Source organism: Cnephaeus nilssonii (genome assembly GCF_951640355.1).
Source record: "Cnephaeus nilssonii genome assembly, chromosome: 7".
NCBI lineage: Eukaryota > Metazoa > Chordata > Mammalia > Chiroptera > Vespertilionidae > Cnephaeus > Cnephaeus nilssonii.
In genome coordinates this window covers 43270310-43291288 of record NC_137078.1, presented here as the reverse complement: position 1 = coordinate 43291288, position 20979 = coordinate 43270310, and the positions used below count along the sequence as shown (strand labels likewise).

At 36.5% G+C, this 20979-nt stretch overlaps 1 pseudogene across 1 annotated transcript in view; it reads right to left on the bottom strand.

The window, feature by feature from the left end:
- The window catches only part of LOC307102865 (small ribosomal subunit protein uS2-like), a 35714-nt pseudogene extending 16931 nt beyond the window's left edge, over positions 1-18783 (bottom strand). Inside the window, exon 1 of the transcript in view lies at positions 18768-18783. The product of the transcript in view is annotated as a small ribosomal subunit protein uS2-like (transcript). The remainder of the gene's footprint in view (positions 1-18767) is intronic.
- Between the last annotated feature and the right edge of the window lie 2196 nt (positions 18784-20979).

The window sequence follows — 20979 nt, the reverse complement described above, 5'->3', positions numbered from 1 at the left end:
GTTATTAACTTCTAGGTGTCAGTAATGTCATAAATAATACATTGATATACTCAGAAAAGGCTTGAATTCAAATCCACATTTTGAAAATGTTTAAAGTTAGTGACTACTTACTAACATTAAATAATAATATTCAAAATTTGAAAGTTGTCCACTTGAACATTTAGAAAAAATATTGTTATTCATTCTTATCAAGAGGTCATAAACATTTCTTTGACAATCTCTGAGATTTTGAATTTCATATACTCAAAGCATAAAAATGTTTCTATATACTATAACAATATTGAGTATAATAATTAGAAAAAAATAAATATACTTTTAAATTTATGAATCTAAAATAATAGTTGCCATCATTTCTGATTCTGTATCAGGAATTAGCCTGCAATTCCTGGTTAGTACACATTTGAATTATCTTCCGTTTTAGTCCAGGCAACATGGTGAGATACTATCATCTAATATCCAACCGGTATCCTCAAATATTTTATGCAGTGTGCTGACAGAAAGGAGGGAACATATTTTATATTGGATAGGATGCTCACCTGAGCAGATCTTTTGAACAATTCCTGTTCAAAACCCAGGTCTTACACACTCACTAAATCTGTCCTAGACCTTGTGAGCTTTGATCTTAAATTTGTCATTTTATTAATCACTTACATGTGGGAAGCTGACAGCCAATAACATTCTCTCTTGACAGTAGTGTTTAGATGAACTGTTCATTAAACATTTGGCCCAGGAATTATGACAGACACATTGGTTTGAAAGACATATTTTGAGGAAATGTTTTATTGGGGAGACTCATGCATCACCCGTGTCCACATGCATTGATTTATTTCTTGTCAAAACATTAGCTTGCCAACACCTAGTCACAGGCTTCTCTGGATTAAGTCGTATTTAAGCACTCTAGAAAAATAAGCACTCTCCTTCGAATTCTTCTGGGAAGGAAATGCTAAAAATGGAGTAATAAACTACTGATGTTGACTTTGACACCCACATTGAACTGCATATTGTACACTTCATGGTTGTGTTGATTTAAAGAGGACATTCTGATATACTTATACCCCTTTATGTATTTATAGAGAGCTTAAAGAGATCAAATCACATTCCTTAAAATCACCTTCACCTTTAATAGACAAATGTGATGAGTTACATTTGCTTTTAGGAAATTTGTATCCTCCAATATGTGTTGGTGTTTTGTTTTATTTTATTATTATTATTACTTGCTGTTTCTATAATACTATAGTAGGCAAAATTTTATCTTTGTGAAATTTAGCCCAGACTCCAAAATAATTTGAGATATGAAAAAGAAATCTGAAATGCAATATAATAAGAGGAAAAGTTCCTCTCACTCTACAGTTTAATTTTCATACTTGTTAACATCAAGTCCCCATAGTTCCTAGAAAGGCTTTCCTTTTATTTAATTTATTAATTAGTTTTTAAATATTGGTCAAAGCACCATATTCAGGAAAGTTGGCTGCTGAACCAGGAAATTCTTTGTGCCAGTCAGCATCAAAATCAAAAGTCAAATCAATTGCTTGAAATGCCAACTAACAGAAATCACTTAATGTAGTTACAAGGTGGCCCCATCGTCTCCAGGTGCACCATGCTAGGACTAATTGCATTGAATGGCAGGTTGTTCAGAGTTAATGTAAAGCAGCTGAGTGTATGGATCATCCCCAAAAGGCTTGTTACTGGTTTCTGACACTTAGAGAATCATCCCAGGATGTAGACATAAAGATAGACACATTTTAGAAAATAAGAAGAGGAGAAAAAGAAAAAAAAATACTTAAGACTGATACATCTGCTTAGACTTCCAAAGGTTGGAGAGGGCCTAGAGTTCTAACAAAAGCATTCCTCTTGAACCCTGCTCAACACATCAATGTAGAACTTCAACCTTAAACTAAGATCATGTCCAGATGGCTTTGAAAATGAGATGGTTCCATCATTTTTTTCTGCTGGGAAACCTTGCAACATTGATTGAAAAAGTAATTCTGTTATAATTTTTACTACAGGCCCAGTGCACAAAATTTGTGCATGGGAAGGGTCCCTAGGCCTGGCCTGCGATCTGCAGGATGACTGGCTGGGCGATCGGGGGGCCCCCGCTGACACCCACCTTGGCAGGTCTGGGGCCTATGGGCTGGGAGCAGCTTCTTCATTGAGCATCTGCCCCCTGGTGGTCAGTGCGTATCATAGCGACCGGTTGTTTCACAGTTTGGTCAATTTGCATATTAGGCTTTTATTATATAAGATGTGTCAAATGTATTAAAAATGAATAGAATAAATTATTCTATTTCCTATCCCCCTTATCCAGTGTATAAATTTCATTTTTTGGGAACATATCTCTTTTCTTTTTCGTATCTCCAAGTCTACCTATCTACCCCTTCCCACTGTGTCCTGGTTGACTCCACCTCTCGTCAAGTCAAATCTGGAGGAATTTTCCCACTTCTGGATCTTAGATGATGTTTCATTATCTCAAACTTTGCCACCAGCCAGGATTTCCGATTTTCGTCATTCAACTCCACTTGTATCCTTTAACATGTTACTGTCACCTCTGTCCACTGCCAGGTCGTAATGGAAAATATATCCAAATCCTTTCCAAAGGTTTGAAAAAACAAAGAAATGTTCTAGGAAGAAAAGAATGCAAGCAAAATGACAACGCACCTATTTTGTTAGTTACCCTAATCCAATCTTTTTTCTCTCCAATAAGATTTAAATACATGTACCATCAGTGTATTCCAATTAATGAAAATCCTTAATCCCTCCTTATTCTTTCTGTGATTTTTTTCTGTTTTATAACATCTCTTGCTGTCTTCTGGGAGAGGGAGCTCTTATTTGGTTTCACCCAATAGCAAGTTAATCATTCCCCTTTCAATAATTCAAGCTCTCCTGATTATCGGTTTACTCTTCACTTAATTTCTATTGCTTGAAATTTCTCAACAATCTATTGGTGATTTTATATTAGTTTGTGGACAGCATTCAGTATCTGATTTATATTGGCTCATTCTAACATTCTGAGTAATTCCCAAACTCCCTTTTCAATTTTGACCAGAGCTGTTTGGAAATGTTAACAGAAGTTTTAGCATAGTCAGTCAACAATAACTTACAATTCAACAAATAGTTGTTGTTCACTGTGCCAGGCTAATGATAGTACTGAGTGAATGATAAGTAACATAATAGATATCTTTATAGTGCAGAAGCTTACAATTTTCTTCTAAGACTGCCTTGTAAGAATCCTTGAAAATTGTAAACACATTATATGAATTTTCATGTTCAAAAGTAATATTTATAGATAAATATCAGTTCTTTAGTATTTCGTAAAGTGAAATTACACCTAGTTGGATAATCTAATATGAAAAAAATGTGCTTTCTAAAATTTTTATTTTACATGGATGAGTCAGTGATATATCCATGGGGTATTCCTGCATATCACCCTTCTACAGGAACATCCTCAGGCTGTCAAATCCTAATGGATGGTAATAATTGGTTAAATTCTCTTAATTTCCTCACTTCTAGAATACTATGTTAACTTCAGGAATCCTGTGTTAGACAGTTTGACCAGTTAAAATTCACCCTCTTTAAAACTACTGTCTATATCAATGTGTGGCTTTAATATGGTTCTATAAAGACTTGATTCATGGAGTACAAGGCATTCAGTGAAAGCTCTTCACTGTAGTTTGCTAAAGTTACAACTTTAATATTGTCTTTTGACTGTGCTTTTTTTCTGTTTTTTTTTCTTATTAAAAGAAAAAATACAAGAAAAATATGTCATCGAGATTGATAATAATGGCCAGCTGTTATGATCTCAATGGAAGTATTAGAGCCTTGCCTAAGGTGCACTGAAGAGTGCCAAGCCTCAGAGCAACTCTGCTCATCCTAAAAAGCACCAAGGCCTGGAGTGGAAGCTGCAATTTAAAAATCTCCTGGAGACCCATTATTTGCAAATCATTGACACAACAAACTGTAACAACCCTGGTCCTCCTTGTCAATGCATGCTTAGGGAGCTTTTCATCCGCAGAACCTTGCATGCTCAATAACTTTCCATACTAAAAATCCTTATGAAATTTCTGAAGAAAATGAGCAACTGTGCATGGGCCAGAATTCCTTTTCAATGTTCAAAAAGAATCTTAAAACCGGCTAGATTGGCTGGTAGCATCATATATGGAAGAAAATCCTCACAAGTCAAAAGTGAGTGTTCATGTTACCCTATGGCTTAAAGCCAACTAGTTATTCAATTTTCTAGCAATAAAAATCATCTGAGACATCTTGGTTGGCACTCCCTCTCCTTGTCTTCCTGTTAGGATCTTAAAAATAAACTAATGGCTCCTCTAAACTTGAGGAGAGGAAAATATCACTCTGGAGTGTCAACCTTTCTGCCAAGTTTAACCACAAGGAGAATTTTCACAGCTGAGACATTGACTTTTAAAACAAAAGATTTATACTATAAACATAATAAGCTTAACTGTTAGTAGCCACTGAAGGAATATGTTTCTTCAAAGAGAAACATATTTGGGTTTGAATCATTAATATTTTAATACATGGTATGTACTAGCTATTTACAAAAGCTCATTTGGTTTATTACTAGAGCTGATGCTATTTCTAACTGTGCTGTCATTTAGAAGCCTCTCCAAAATTTGCAAATAGGAGAAATGTATCCTTGTGTAGAAGATATTATTGATAGAGAATAGAAACTTAGGGCCACAAACAGGGAAATGAGTAGTGTGTTAGATTGCTAGGTGTTGAAGAAAATGGAATAGAGAAAGTCGACAATATTTAACCAAAAGCACTACAGAAAAAAGTCAGGCTTCAAAGAATACGCTCCAGAATGTTACAAGAAAGGGGCATGGATTTGGAGTCTACAAATATTTCTTCTCATACTTACTATGGGCCAGTATTTTTAGCCACTTATGACAATGGATTTATCTCTCCCCACAATTCTTCTAGGTCTGGGTTACTATTATTCTCACATTAGCAATTAAGAATGGAAACTTTGAAACTATGAAATAAGTGATTTTCCCAGTTATATCTATCACCAAGTAACATATTATTATTCTATATCGTCTCTTGACTTTACTTCTTATCTTTAATGTACCATTTCAATGTACACATAATATTAATTTCTGTGTTAGATTATTTTATTATCTTTATCTACTACTAGAAGCCCAGCGCACAAAATCACACGACCCTGCCCATCTCCTCCATCGCCGCTGCCACCATGGGCCTCAGGAGCTCAATTGTGCCTGGCTGATCCTCATTCCTCTCTCCCCAGTGTTGAGTGTCTGAGCCATTGGCTGCTCCAAACATTTGGTTCTTTCCCTTAGTAACAGCTTTTACCTTCTGCCTCAATTCCTCTCCCAGCTCACGCCCTTCTCCCGCCCGTTCCCGCCCCACCCTCTGTGGCAGGAGCACCTCCACTCGCCACCTGGGGACCTGCACCGTGCTCCCTGCCCCCGCCCACCTGGCGCCCATCCCCTGTGCCCTCTTCACTGCGCAGCCCCAGGAGAGCTGGTGCTGCAGGACTCCCCCGAGTCCCAGAGTCCCGCCCTGTGGGGTCGGTGCCACAGGACTCCCTCAATGTACCTCCTGGTCAAGTCCCTGCCGGCGCCTGTGGGGATGCAGCAGCATCAAGTCCCCGCCCACCGTGTGTGCCTGCCATGCACGCAGCCTCCTGCTGACCGGTTGTTATGGTGTGATGGCATGATAACCACAGGCTTTTATAATATAGGATAATTTTATTTTTGTCTTGCTAGCACAGATTTTAAAAGATTTTCATATCTACTATATCCTTTTAGCACCTAAACAAACCACACAGAAGATAAGGTAGAAATTACTGTCTCCATTTAATAACAACAACAAAATCTTCATCATAGGTGGGGTAAGTCATTAATCAAATACTATGTGAAAACTCTGGTTTCTTAGCTCTAAGATCTTTTACTAGGAAAATAAAAGATAAAGATACAGTTTACACATCTATAACTATAAATAATATGGTTGACAGTGGTTCTCATCGGGAATTATTTTGCCTCCCAGGGAACAGTTGGTAATGTCTGAAGAAATGTTTTTTCTCCTCTGGAAAGGGGATGCCACTGGCATCTAGAGGGTTGAGATCAATGATTCTGCTAAACATTCTAAAACGCAAAGTATAGCCCTCATATAGATATATAGGTATAAATATAGATATAGGTACAGATACAGATACGATACAGATAGACATAGACATAGACATAGACAGGTATAGGTATAGATATAGGTATAGGTATAGGTATAAGTATAGGTATACTTATAGGTATAGCTATAGATACGGATATGGATACAGATACAGGTAGATATATAGGTTATAAATATAGACATATATATATAATTACATATAAAATAGCTATAGATATACACTGAGTGGCCAGATTATTATGATCTCTGAACGCATAATAATATGGCCACTCAGTATACTTCTCTTGAGTACCTCATTTATTTGATATCAAAGATACTATAAATCGTGCACCTGATCAGTTTTCCCCTTTGCACTGGCTGATAGAAAGCTCAGGGCAAATAGGTGGTTGATCTCCAGCAAAAGTCTATAATATTTTTGGTACCCATTTGAGATACAAATACACTGAGTGGCCAGATTATTATGCGTTCAGAGATCATAATAATCTGGCCACTCAGTGTATGTAGATGTAGATGTAGGTGTAGGTAGAGATATAGAGATAGCAATAGAGATAGAGATAGAGAAAGATAGACATGGATTTAGACAGAGATGGTATATAGATCCATATCTTAGGTATTTGTTCTGGTTGCTCTGAACAGATAGAATCAACTTTACTGGAAGTTTATCTGTTTTACCTGTCTTCTAGGATAACCAACTTTTCTTTTTATTCTTCTCCCCTATACCTCATGCTTATTGAGATATAATTGAAATATAACATTTTGTAAATTTAAGGTGGATGTGATGATTTGATAACTCTATATATTGCAAAATGACCACCACAATAATGCTAGTTAATACATCCATATTTTTTTGTTGACATTTTTTATGGTGACAATTTTTTAAATATACTCTTTTAGAAAATTCCAAATACATAATGCAGCATTGTTAACTATAGTCATTATATAGTACACTAGAGGCCCGGTGAATGAATTCATGCACCAGTGGGGTCCCTCAGCCTGGCCTGTGGGATCGGGCCAAAACTGGCTCTCTGACATCCTCCCAAGGGATCCCAGATTGAGAGAGGGTGCAGGCCAGGCTGAGGGACCCCACTGGTGCATGATCGGGACTGGGGAGGGATGCAGGAGGTTGGCAAGCCAGGGAGGGACCATGGGAGGGCTCCAGGGTGTGTCTAGCCCATCTCGCTCAGTCCTGATTGGCTGGACCCCAGCAGCAAGCTAACCTACCAGTCAGAGCGTCTTCCCCCTGGTGCTCAGTGCACATCATAGAGAGCGGTTGAGCAGCCTTAGCATATCATTAGCATATTATGGTTTGATTGGTTGAATGGCCAACTGGATGACCTGACACTTAGCATATTAAGCTTTTATTATATAGGATTGCATCCCCAGAACTTACTCATCTTATAACTAGAAATTTGTACCCATTGAACACCTATACCCATTTCCTTTACCCACACACCCCTTCCTCCTCCACCCAGTCCTGGCAACCACCATCTACGTACATCTGTTTCTATTAGTCTGACGTTTCAAGTTTTATATTATACATGAGATCATTACAGTATTTGTCTTTCTCTGCCTGATTTACTTTACTCAACATAATCTCTCAAGATCCATCCATGTTGTCACAAGTGGTAATATTTAATCTTTATTATGGCAGAGAAGTATTACAATGTGTATATATATATACACATACACATATACATATATATATGATGAGTTTATTAATTTGTTCAAAATTATCTCATATTTATTGTTCCTAATATTACATGTTAAAAATCACAATCAGATTGTGAATTTAGTGATTTATTTTTGTAATTTTCTCCTCTTTTGGTTAGCTAAATTCAGGTAATATGGTTAGGACACATTACAATTTTTAGGTATTCTAGTATGTGGTTCCCTTAATTATTATGCAATGTCCCTCTTAATTATAATTTACTTGAAAGTAATATTTAAGCAGCTTACTTTTTCCATAGTGTTTGACAGGTGTTTTTATTTTCATTCATTATTTCTGCTCTTTCATGGAGGAGGGTCCTTTTAGGTGTGAATCAAGTATATAGCATACAACTAGATTCTTTTTTTAAAAAGAATGAAATATTTTTGGTCTTTATAAGTAGGTTTAACCCTTTGCACTCGCTTGCTTTTTTCTCGATTCCTTTATTCTACTCGGGATTTAATTTTTTAAATACCCCAGATTTTACAAAGCGCAGCAGTAGAATAAAAAACTAGAGTTTCTTTTCATACAAACTTATTTATTTGGATTTTTTAATATTTCAAATTATTGATACATTCAAAGAGTATAAAAAGAGCTGCTACCGATGCTCACCCTGTCGAGTTACACTCGACATCTAAGTGCAAAAGGTTAATTGTTTACATTATTTTTAGTTAAATATATTTTCTATAATTACTATTTTGTGCTTTCAGTCTGCTAGCCTTTTTATTTCCTCCTCATTTTCTTCAACTCTTTCTCCTCCTCCTATCCTTTCCTATGTCTTCTTGGGATTGATGAGGTTATCTCTACTAACCCCCTTGATTTTCTTCTACTGCTAGAAACTAAACATTGTACATCTGCTCTTTTAAAGAATAACCTAATTTTTTAAGATATTAAATAAACATTTCTTACAGAATCTAAAATTGAAAATACCACACATGCAGTCACTGGGCCAGCAGGTGGCTTAGCTCAATTCCCTCTTGTCCTTAGGTTTCCCAAGTCCCATAGAGTCCTTTGCAGCTGTAGTGCTGGGCCACATTCTAGTCCATAACTTTCAGCTTCAAGTTCCCATCCCCAATTAGGCATGGGGCGCCATTGGTTCTCAGTATTAAGTACATGCCAAAGTCCCAGTACCATTGTATTACCCTGGTCTAAAGATAAGGAGGCATGTGACTTCAGCCTTGTTTTCTGTGTTTCATTTCTAGTCCATTTAGGATTGAGGAGGATGCATCACAGTATGAATTTCTTGTACCATCTTGCTTAATATCCCTATTTTCTTTACTTACTTAAATAAGGTTGCTGTTAATCTTTTAGCAAAACTAGTTTATACTTAGTTTAATATAAAGCATGATAAGAGATCTAGGTTAAGATTGAAGCACACAACAACACAACTGTTGGGGTGCCACTTAGATTCTTGATAGTAGCCCAGGAAGGAAGAGGAACACCGAGGAGCTATCACACAGTTGTCAAATGATGAGCAATTGCCTCTGGGAATGGTAAGGAAGAAGAAAATAATGGGACAGTGACCCTCTACTGAATGGAGAAATAAGTCAACAGAGTATTCAGAACCAAGAAGAGAATGCAGTAGTTCACAACAGCAAATAATTTTGTTTCCTTTAAAATCAATTTTACATATAACACTGTTACTATGGTGTACCCACTTTGGAAAAAATAAATGTTGTTTTTGAACTAGAAGGGTCTATGTATCATTCTGATACAGTTTTCCTTTTATTTGCTATATGCTACTATTAAATTTATTGTAAATCTTTGTTAAATAAATGTGTGAACTTTGTTTTACAAAAAAAAAATGAGCACATATGTAAATATCAGTGCCCATATTTAAGGAATATTCTTTCCTTTAAAATTTGCAGAAGCCAAGTGGAGGTAAGAATTGGGAGGGAAGAGGCTTGAGAAAATTTTCCAGATGAAGAGTCTGGATCTTATCAATTTCACAGCCCAGGAAAGTTCTTCACATTTGGGAGTTATATTTTATTATTGAGTTGAAACAAACAGTGGGAGGTGGGTCATATTACAGAATATATTTTAAAACTTTTTCCCATGCTTAAGATCACATTTTCCTCCCTAAAATTATAAAATGAATTTCATGCTCACAGAAGATGTCAAACTGATTGCCCATGAAAAATCTGCTTCCTATTTGTTTAACAGGTCTAATAAAACCAGCTAGATCTTTACTCTCTTACTTAGAAACATTTTCCAATGTTGGATTCAAGCACATCCAGAGGGTATGGTGATCTCAAACAAAACATATGATTAAGTATCAGAAACTTCTACTCATCCATGGCAGGATGTGTTCAAAATGACAATAGTACCAGCTGGGATAGCAGGGCTCAGTGAATTTAGTTTGGAAAAGACCAGATAGCAACTAATTTTGGCTTTGAGGTCCACTTGGTATCTGTTGCAACTACTCAACTCTGCCATTGTAGCATGCAAGTGACCATAGATAATACATAACAAGGAGGCAGGGCTGTGTTTTGACAAAACTTTATTAACAAATCTAGATGTAGGGCTGGATTTGGCGTGTGAGGTTTACTTTGCTGACCATTGTCTTATAGCTCTAATGCATCACAAAATAAGGCATTATGTGTCTTCAGGCAGGTAAGTTTATCATCACACCATTCTATTGGTTATGAAACTTGTAGTATAAATTTCCCCACCTTCTAATACAAATACTAGTCGACTGCCAAGTCCTGATTTCCAATTTGAGAAAAATCCAGAAGGTAATAATTTTTTAAACCATTCATGCCATGTCCCCTGTGACCTTTCAAATATTATTTCTACCACTTTCTGTTTAAAATTTCCCTTTATCCAGATTATAGAACCTGAAGTAATGTGAAAAACTGGCAATTTTATGGTGCATTTAACTGATAGGGGAAACCAATACAGATCATTTAGGTCCAAAAGTGACTATATTGTCCTTTAATTTCATGCTTTGACTATCTACATTCCCCAAATGCACAGAATAATTGCCAACTTTATGTTGTGCTTACTACATTATGTGTTTTATACTTATCAAAGCAAAGTAGAGAATTGATAGAACTGTTCAAATAATTTGTCTGCTGAACCACAGTCAAGTGTTAGATTGAATAATTACCCAGATTTATCTCTTAACAATAAAGACATCACCACAATTTGTTGTTTCCAAATATTTGTTGAGAGGATATCAGAATACATTAAAAATGCCATCTTAGCTATGTGAACATCAAAGTCTCAGCCAAGTTAAGTGTATACAGCAGAAAACAGCAGATTATTACCAGGTGATCCACCCTATATGGTCACACTCATACAATTCTTCCCTACATCCCAAACATCAAAGGCATAATGCATTTTTAAGATTTGAAAATATGATAGATTACAAAATGTGATTAAAAATTATACATATTAGGTTGTAAAACACTTTTTTTCTCTGATACTTGCAATTATGTAATTTTTATTGTTTTCCTTTTTTATTGATGTATAACTTACACAACATTGTATTAGTTTCAGGTGTACAGTGTAATGACTTGATGCTTGTAGATATTGCAAAATGATCACCACACTAAGTCAAATTAATATGTCACCATACATAGTTACAATATTTTTTTTTCATTATGGGAACTTTCAAGATCCAATTCCTTAGCTCTTTTCAATTTTCAATACAGTATTATTAACAATGCTGTACATTACATTCTTGTGCTTTATTCATTTTATAACTGAAAATTTGTACCTCTTGCCCTAGCTGGTTTGGCTCAGTAATTAGAGCATTGGCACACCCACCGAAGGGTCACAGGTTTGATTACGGTCGAGGGTGCATACCTAGATTGCAGGTTCAATCCCTGGGTCTGGTTGGGGCGCATGTGGGAGGCAACTAATCAATGAGTCTCTCTCACATTGATGTTTCTCTCTCTGTGTCTCTCATCCTCCCATCCACTCTCTCTACAAATCAATGAAAAAAATACCCTCGGCTGAAGATTAACAAAAAAAAAAAAAGGGAAGAAAATTTGTACCTCTTGACCACCTTCACCCATGTTGCCCAGCCCCACCTCAGACAACCACAAATCTGTTCTCTTTATCAATGAGCAGGGGATTTTTTTTTTCTCTCATCATGTCCTAAAGGTTCATCTATGTATCACACATAGTAAAATTTCATTCTTCATTCCATATATATTTCTTTATTCACTTATATATTGATAGATACTTAGGTTGGTTCCATGTCTTAGCTATCCTATATAATAAAGAGGTAATATGCAAATTGACCCCCACACCCTCGCGTCACAAGAAGGCAGCCCCCACGTTGTCACAAGATGGCCACCCCCATGTCATCACAAGATGGCCACCCCCACGTCATCACAAGATGGCTGCCACAAGATGGCCACCCCCACATTGTCACAAGATGGCCAGCAGGGTAGGACAATTGGGGGGGACCAAGTCTGCAGGGGAGGGCAGTTGGAGGCAACCAGGCCTTCAGGGGAGGGCAGTTGGGGGTGATCAGGCCATCAGAGAAGCAGTTAGGTGTCAATCATGCAGGCAGGGGAGTGGTTAGGTGTCTACCAGGCCGGCAAGGGAGCGGTTAGGGGCAATCAGGCTGGCAGGCAGAGTGGTTGGGGGCAATCAGGCAGCCAGGCAGGTGAGTGGGTAGGAGCCAGCAGTCCCGAATGTGAGAGGGATATCCGACTGCCGGTTTAGGGCTAATCCCTGTGGACATCCCCCGAGGGATTCCAGATTAGAGAGGGTGCAGGCTGGGCTGAGGGACACCCCCCCACCCACTCAGTGCACGAATTTCATGCACTGGGCCTCTAGTTATAAATAATTCTGTAATGAACAGGAAGGTACATATTATCTTTTTTTAGTTTTATTTATTTATTTATTTATTTATTTATTTTTCTGAGATGAAAAACCCATTTAATTCAGACACTATTTTGATTATAACATTATCTGGGTTATGAGACCAGGAGCAGGATTCTTTGCTAACTTATTCTTGAAACATTTCAATGAAACATTTAAGACATTTGCATGTAAAAACCTGGTGTATTTCAGTAGAACTGCACTTTGCCCGAAGCTGATTTTTATGCATTATTGTTTCCCAGATGACAATATGCTTAATAGCAATGCTCCAGGGTGAGTAGTTTTCCTCTTAGTGACATGTTCAGGAGAATGTTATGAATAGCGTGATTGCTGCATATACATATTTCAGTGTTAAAGATGATCTGAGAGAATCACTAAATGCATTTAAGTTAAATTTTGAAATTTTTTCTTTTTATAAAAAAATGTTTAATTGAAATAAATTATGTATTTTCTCCCTTTTACCCCTTATAGCCTGCTTCCAAGCATTCCAAGCATGCCGCTCCCCCCCCCCCCCCCAGGCCTCCACCAGCCTATTGTCTGTGTCCATGGGTTATATGCATATCTGCATACAAGTTTATTTTATTTTTTTAAATATGTTTTTATTGATTTTAGAGAGAAAAGGGAAGGAGAGGTAGAGAGAGATAGAAACATTTATGAGAGAGAAACATCAGTTGGCTGCCTCCCACATGCCCCCTGCTGCAGATTGAGCCCACAACCTGGGCATTTATGCCCTGACTGGGAATCAAACCAGTGACCTCTTAGTGCATGGGACAATACTCAACCAACTGAGCCACACCAGCCAAGATAATTTTTTTAATTAATGCTTTGTTTTCTTTGGCTAGATTCCAGAAGAGCAACTGCTGAATCATGTTGTAGTTCTATTTTAATTTTCTTAGGAACCTCCACACTGTTTTCCAGTGGCACAACCAATTTAAATTCCCACCAACAGTGCACAAGGGTTACCTTTTCCTCACATTCTCACCGGCATTTGTTTCTTTTTGTCCTTTTGATAATAGCCATTCTAACAGGTGTAAGGTAATAACTCACTGTGATTTTTATTTGCATTTTCTGGATGATTAGTGATGCTGAGCATCTTTTCATATGTCTGTTGGTCATCTGCATTTTTAAAAAATATCTATTCAGATCCTCTGCTCATTTTTAATCAGATTTTTTGTTATTGAGTTGTATGTGTTTTTTATATATTTTGGATAATTCCTTACCAGGTATATGGTTTGTAAATATTTTCTCCCATTCAACAGTTTGCCTTTTCATTTTCATTGATGATTTTTATTGCTTTGCAGAAGCTTTTTGGTTTAATATAATCTAACTAGAGGCCCAGTGTGCACGAAATCGTGAGCGAGTAGCTGGCTTCTGCTTGTCTCAGCTGGCTGCCCCGCCCATCCATCAGCGCTCATAGCTTGAACCCCACCCCTCCTTGCCGTCCTGCCCGCCACGAAAGCCGCTGATGCTGTTACAGTGTCAAGACCACAGGCCTTTTGTGATATAGATTGCTTGCATATGAAAGTTTTTATGTTTTTGTTATTAATCCTCACCTGAGAATATTTTTCCATTGATTTTTAGGGAGAGTGGAAGAGAGAGAGAAAGACAGAGAGAAACATCGATGTGAGAGAAACACATCAATTGATTGCCTCCTGCAGGAGCACTGACCAGGGCCTGGGCCAGGGAGGAGCCTGCAACCAAGGTACATGCCCTTGACTGGAATCGAACCCAGGACCCTTTGGTCTGCAGGCCGACGCTCTATGCATTGATCCAAACTGGCTAGGGCACATATGCAAGTTTTTAAAAGATAAAATCTATGGTTAGATATTCAGGATATTGAAGAGAAAAGGCTCCAGGAGTGAAACACCCTTTTTATATACTACCCACCCCTTCCCACTGTGGGCTTCTGCTATAAAAAGGGAATTGTATTCTTTCATAGAAAAATGAAATGACCAAGATTAGTAAAAATTTTGGGGTGAAGTGATAAGAAATTTGCTTTACCAGAAGCAACAGTAAAATTTTGCCTTTTAATCAAATCTGTATAGAAAATTTAAAAATGGCTTCTTTTTTAATTTGAATCTTACAAACAATACCACCATATGTAATCATTGGGTTTCTGTTTCCCTGAATCTTACATAGATTTTGTTGTATTGTGATAGTTCCACTTTAAAAAGAAATAAACACATATACAATTAATTATTCAGTAAGTTAGGTCCAAAACATATTTTTATTAAAACTATAAAAGCCAAACTATTAAAAAATTACCTGGGTTCCTTGGGTAATTGCCACAATACCTTTGAGAGATGTCATTCCATCTAAAGAGAAGATGAGCTATTTATTTCCACAGATTTCCATAGATATCATATACAGGATATGAAGGAAACTGTACACTTGCAAAATACCTTGGAAAATAAGGTGATTATATGGATGGGTAATAGCCAGCCATACTTCTTAACATTAATCATTTATGTTCTAGGTAAATTAAATCTTCAGTTTGCTTTTGCAGTGTATCTCTGTGCTACTTCTCAAATAGCTGATAGAGAATGTGGCTTGCTGTGTTATACAAATTTTATTAAGGTGATTTCATGGGCTTCACAATCAAGCCAATAAAGAAATTTGTGTACAATGTGGGAAAATCACCAACTTTGAGATAATTTATTTTTATATCTTGTGGTTTACATTCTTTATACAGATAGACCTGCACATCTATAAGCATTATTTTCTAGAGACAGATATAGCTAAACCTATATGAACATTGTATCAAAAACTGTGAGTGATCTGTTAGAATCTGTTGTCCCCTTTTTAAATATTAACTTTTTTTTTTTAAGTCTCCTGGTGATCTTGAGTAAAGACTATTTTTCAGCCTCAAACTGTAGCAACCTTTTAAAACAAAAAGTGTACTTTTGTTTCTCTTTCAGATCCTGGACCAGCCCGCCATCCTACCATGATTGAATATGGAGAACGGCGGCCACGTGACAGAGAGCATAGGTCCCTGACACTGGGAAAGCCACAGCAGCCCTGGGCTGATGGTGTCCAGAGCTTTATGTGAAACAGAAATAAGATTCTGTCCTCTACAAGCCACTATTTTAAAGTCATACTTGTGGATATATACATACATGCAAACACACCACAATGGGAACATACTCCAAAGAATGTTTTGTAACCACTGTAGATTAAATGTGAGTGCATTTTTAATGTCTGAATAATGCAATCACCATTAATAAGGTAATTACTATTAACATTAGGTGTGTAGCCATGGCTCCTGAAGGGTAGATTAACCTCAATGTCTCTGGGGAGGTGCTGGCTAACCCATTGTTTAACATGTTTGAGTTCTCCTGGGTTATGGTGTCCTTGACAATTCTTTGTCTTTATCTTGGAGCCTTCTTCCCTTCCCTCTTCCTCTGAACACCTTCCTTTGGGTCTTTATTTTAACCGTTCTTCCTCTTCAAGCCCATCCTACATTCAAATCACAAGTGCTTGCTGTATTTATTCTAAAATTGCAAATGTCATAATACAGTTAAATTGCCTGTTCAGACTCATGATGAAAAATTCCTTAAGAGCAAGAAATGTGTCATACATATAGTAGAGCCCTGATAAATATTGTAGGATGAATTAAGGGTTACATTTAACTAAGTTTTATTAGTTTAACTCCTGCCACCATACCAGAAAAATAATATTTTTTTTACAGAATACTCTGATGTTGATATTGTGTATATAGCCTTCCTTATCTACGTCTTAGAATGTCATTCCAAAGATTTTAACTTCTCCATTGTACTTAGCCTTAAGTAACTTCAAAAATAAAAAACATTAGTGTACTAATTTATGGATCACTTTCCTTTTGTTAAACTGGAGACAAACATAAAAAAAGTAAAGGATAAATGCAAATATCCAGCTACAGATCTATATGTTGAATTGTGTGAATGAGCATCTCTTCTGATTCTCAGCATCCTGACTGGTCAAGTGATGAGTGACAGCAGTGTGATAAGGCATGCAGAAGAAAATATAGAGAATATATCATTCTCATTATTGAAAAAAGAAAGCAAGTTTCTCAAGAAATTTTCCAGGTCCTAAATTCTGAGAGAGACTTATCACCTTAAACATTTTATAGAGGACAATGTGCACTGTAGTGGGCAATAACATCCAAATTGTGTGGAAAGAGCAGAAATTAGACTTGTATAGCCATCTTTGTGGCTGCATTTGATAAAAGTGAAAGGTATAGCAGTGGAGTGAAAGTGACTAGTTGATGGTGTCTAATTCAATCAAAGAACATTTGATTTTCCAAAGACCTGGACAGGTGGCAGGCACCTTAGAGATGTCCCTTAAGCTTGGCTTTGAGGGACTGTTGCTAAGAGCCAAAAGCAATTAGTTCAAGGTTTTCCTACAGAAGAAACCTTTCTGCTCTGGGGCACCTAATTCACAATGAGGAATTGATGTAGACACATGGGAACACATTCATTGCTCTCCTTTTCACTCTGGTGGGGAAACAGGTACTGGTAGCCTTCTCCAGATGAGGCAACCTTAGAGAACTAGCAAATTCTCTGAAAGTGGTCAGCTTTCAAGAGTGGGAGAGTTTTGGTCATTGCACTTACAAGGATAAATGATTCCAAACTCAAGTGCCACTAGTTATGTTCCTGATGCTCAAATAAAATCATTTGCCCTTTATAACATGCAGATTTCCTGCCATTTTGCTACCATATGAGCTGCATGTTAGAAGTAAATCAACATATCACACTTTGCAAAGTGTGCTCTCGTATTTAATGGATTTTATACAATATAGTTCACATTTCAACAGTGATAGAGAAGTAAAGTAAATATTAATCTCCCTAGTCAATTAATCTAAACAGAATTGTCATCCTAAAGTAAATGAGTTTTTATACAGCTGTGTTACCCTGTGTCAAAGGAACAGCATAAACAAAATCTGTAATTATGGATTTGGCAGTGTGTCAAGCATCTCAGATACAGGGCCTTTATGACCTTTAAAAATTTTTTTTTGCCATATCCAAATTATTTTAAATTTTATACAAGTAAAAATACAAAACTAGGCACAGAACAATGTAAGCAACATTAGTGTTTCCTGTCCAAGAGAAAGACACTGGTGATGTGCATAGAAACTCAGTAACAACCTCTCTTTTTTGTTAGCTTGAGGCTAGGCTGTAATAAGCATTGGTATTTATGCTTCTGTCCTGAATGTAGCTGGAAGCAGAAGATTGTGATTACAAATCTAAGTAATCTGGAATCAGTAGAAGGCAGCAGGCATAAGTAAGGAGCACCGAGAAATGTATGCCAAGACCTATGAAAATTAGGAGAGGGTATAGAGATGGTAGAATATGTTTACTGTTTATTAAATCATATTTTAATGTTGACTTTCAATGATTTCTTTTTATTATTATGAATTTAACTAGAGGCCCGATGCACGAAAGTTCATGTAAGAGTAGGCCTTCCTTCCCCCGGCTGCCGGCACCAGCTTCCCTCCGGCATCTGGGACCCGGGCTTCCCTCCTCCGGCCACCCGCAGGCACACGGGAACCGGGCTGGCTTCCCTCTGGCCCCGGCTTTGTCAGGAAGGACATCCGGAATGATGTCCAGAAGACATATGGATTAATTAGCATATTAACCTTTTATTATTATAGACATACAGTATTGTACCAATTTCCTATGGCGGTTGAAACACCATAGCTCAAATTTATTATCTTACACAACTTTAACTTAAAGAATTGTTTACCTTAAAATGACACACCTTTATTTTTTTGTTCAGGTATAATTGACATACAGCACTATATTAGTTTCAGGTGTATAGCATAATGGTTTGATATTTTTATATGTTGTAAAGTGATCACCTCAAGAAGTCTAATTCATATCCATCACCATACACTGTTTTTAATATTTTTTCTTGTGATGACAACTTTTAAAATTTACTCTCTTACAACATTCAAATCTACAATACAGTATTATTAAATATAGTCACCATGCTGTACATTTCATCCTCAAGACATTTTATTTTATAACTGGAAGTTTGTGACTCTTGACTTCCATCACCAATTTTGCCCATCCCCACCCCTACTTACCTCTGGCAAGCACCATCTTTTCTCAGAATTTATCAGCTTTTTTTGTTTGTTTTGGAGTTTTGTTAGGTTTTTCTATTTTAGATTCCATGTATAAGTGAGATCATATGGTATTTGTCTTTCTCTTTCTGACTTACTTCACTTAGCATAATGACCTATGAGGTCTATTCATGTTGTTGCAAATATCAAGACATTCTTTTTATGCTTGAGTAATATGACTAAGTTCTGTCACTTGGGTTTTGTAAACAATGCCTCAATGAACATGGGGGTACATATACGTTGTCAAGTTACGGTTTTTATTTTCTTTGGATAAATGCCCAGAAGTGAAATTGCTGAATCATATGGTAGTTCTATTTTTAATTTTTTTAAAGAACCTCCATTCTTTTTTTCATAGTGGCTACACCAATTTATATTCCCAAGACAGGGCATGAGGGTTACATTTCTTCACATCCCTGTCAACATTTATTATATTATTTGTCTTTTTTGTAATAGTCAGTCTAACAGGTGTGAGGTGGTATCTCTTTATGGTTTGGATTTACATTTCCCTGATGATATGTGATGCTGAGCATACTTTCATGTTTCCGTTGGCCTTCTGCATGTCTTCTTGAAAAATTGTCTATTCAGATCATCTGCCCAGTTTTTGATTGGATTGTCTGGTTTGTTTGTTTTTTTATATTGAGTTGTATGAGTTCTTCATATATTTTGTATATTAACCCTTTATCATCCTCAAGGCATTTTATTTTATAACTGGAAGTTATATATGATTTATAATTTATAAATACTTTCTTCCATTCAGTAGATTGCTTTTTCATTGTCTTTATGGTTTTCTTTGTTGTGCAGAAGCTTTTTAGTTTGATGTAATCCCACTTAATGATTTTTAATTTTTTTTATTCTTCTTTTGGTGTCAAATCTAGAAAATTATCAGCAAGACTGATGTCAAGGAGTTTGCTGCCTATGTTTTCTTCTGTGAGTTTTATGGTTTCACATCTTACATTAAATATATATAATATGTATATATATATATATTTTAATTTTTAATTTTTTATTGAATTGATTTGGATGACATTGGTTTACAAAACCATACAGGTTTCAGCTGTACAACTCAATAGAATATCATCTGCACACTGCATTGTGCACTCACCACCTCAAGCAAAGTCTTTTTCCAACCACACTTCACCCCCCCTTTGCCTACCTTCACCTCTCCCCACTCCCCTTTCCCTCTGGCTGTCACCACCCTGTTGTCTCTGCCTACGTGTTATGTGTATGTTTTTTGGTTAATTCCTTCTCCTCTTGCATCCAGTCCCCCAAACTCCCTCCCCTCTGTCAATTTGTTCCATGTATCCATGCCTAAATTTCTATTTTTTAATCAGTTTATTTTATTAATCAGATTCTACATATAAGTGAGATCATATGGTATTTTTCTTTCTCTGATTGGTTTATTTCACTTAGCCTAATAATCTTCTGGTCCATCCATGCTGTCACAAAAGGTAAGATTTCCTTCTTTTTATAGCCACATAATATTCCAGTGTAAATGTCCCACAACATTTTATCCACTCAACTACTAAGGGGCACATGGGCTGTTTCCAGATCTTGACTATTGTAAATAATGCTGCAATGAACATAGGGATGCATATATTCTTTCAAAATAGTGTTTCAGGTTTCTTAAGATACATCTCCAGAAATTTTTAATTCACTTTGAGTTAATATTTGTGTATGGTGTAAGTTAGTGATAAAGTTTCAGTATTTTGCATGTGACTGTCCAGTTTTCCCAACAATCTTTTATTTAAAGGACTGTCCTTTCCCCAATATATATCCGTGGTCCCTTTGTCATAAATTAATTGACCATATAATTTTGGATTTATTTATAGGCTCTTTATTCTATTCCAATCATCCATGTGTCTGTTTTTATACCAATACCATACCATTTTAATTACTACAGCTCTGTAATATAGTTTGAAATCAGAAAGCATGATGCCTCCAGCTTTGATCTTCCTGAAGATTGCTTTGGCTATTTGGGGATCATTTGTGGTTTCATACACATTTTTGATTTATTTGTTTTAATGCTGTGAAAATTGCCATTGGAATTTTGATAGAGTGCATTGAATCTGTAGATTGTTTTGGGTACTATGGGCATTTTAACACTATTAATTCTACCAGTCAATGATCACAGACTATGTTTTCATTTATCTGTCTGTGTTTTCTTAAATTTTTTATC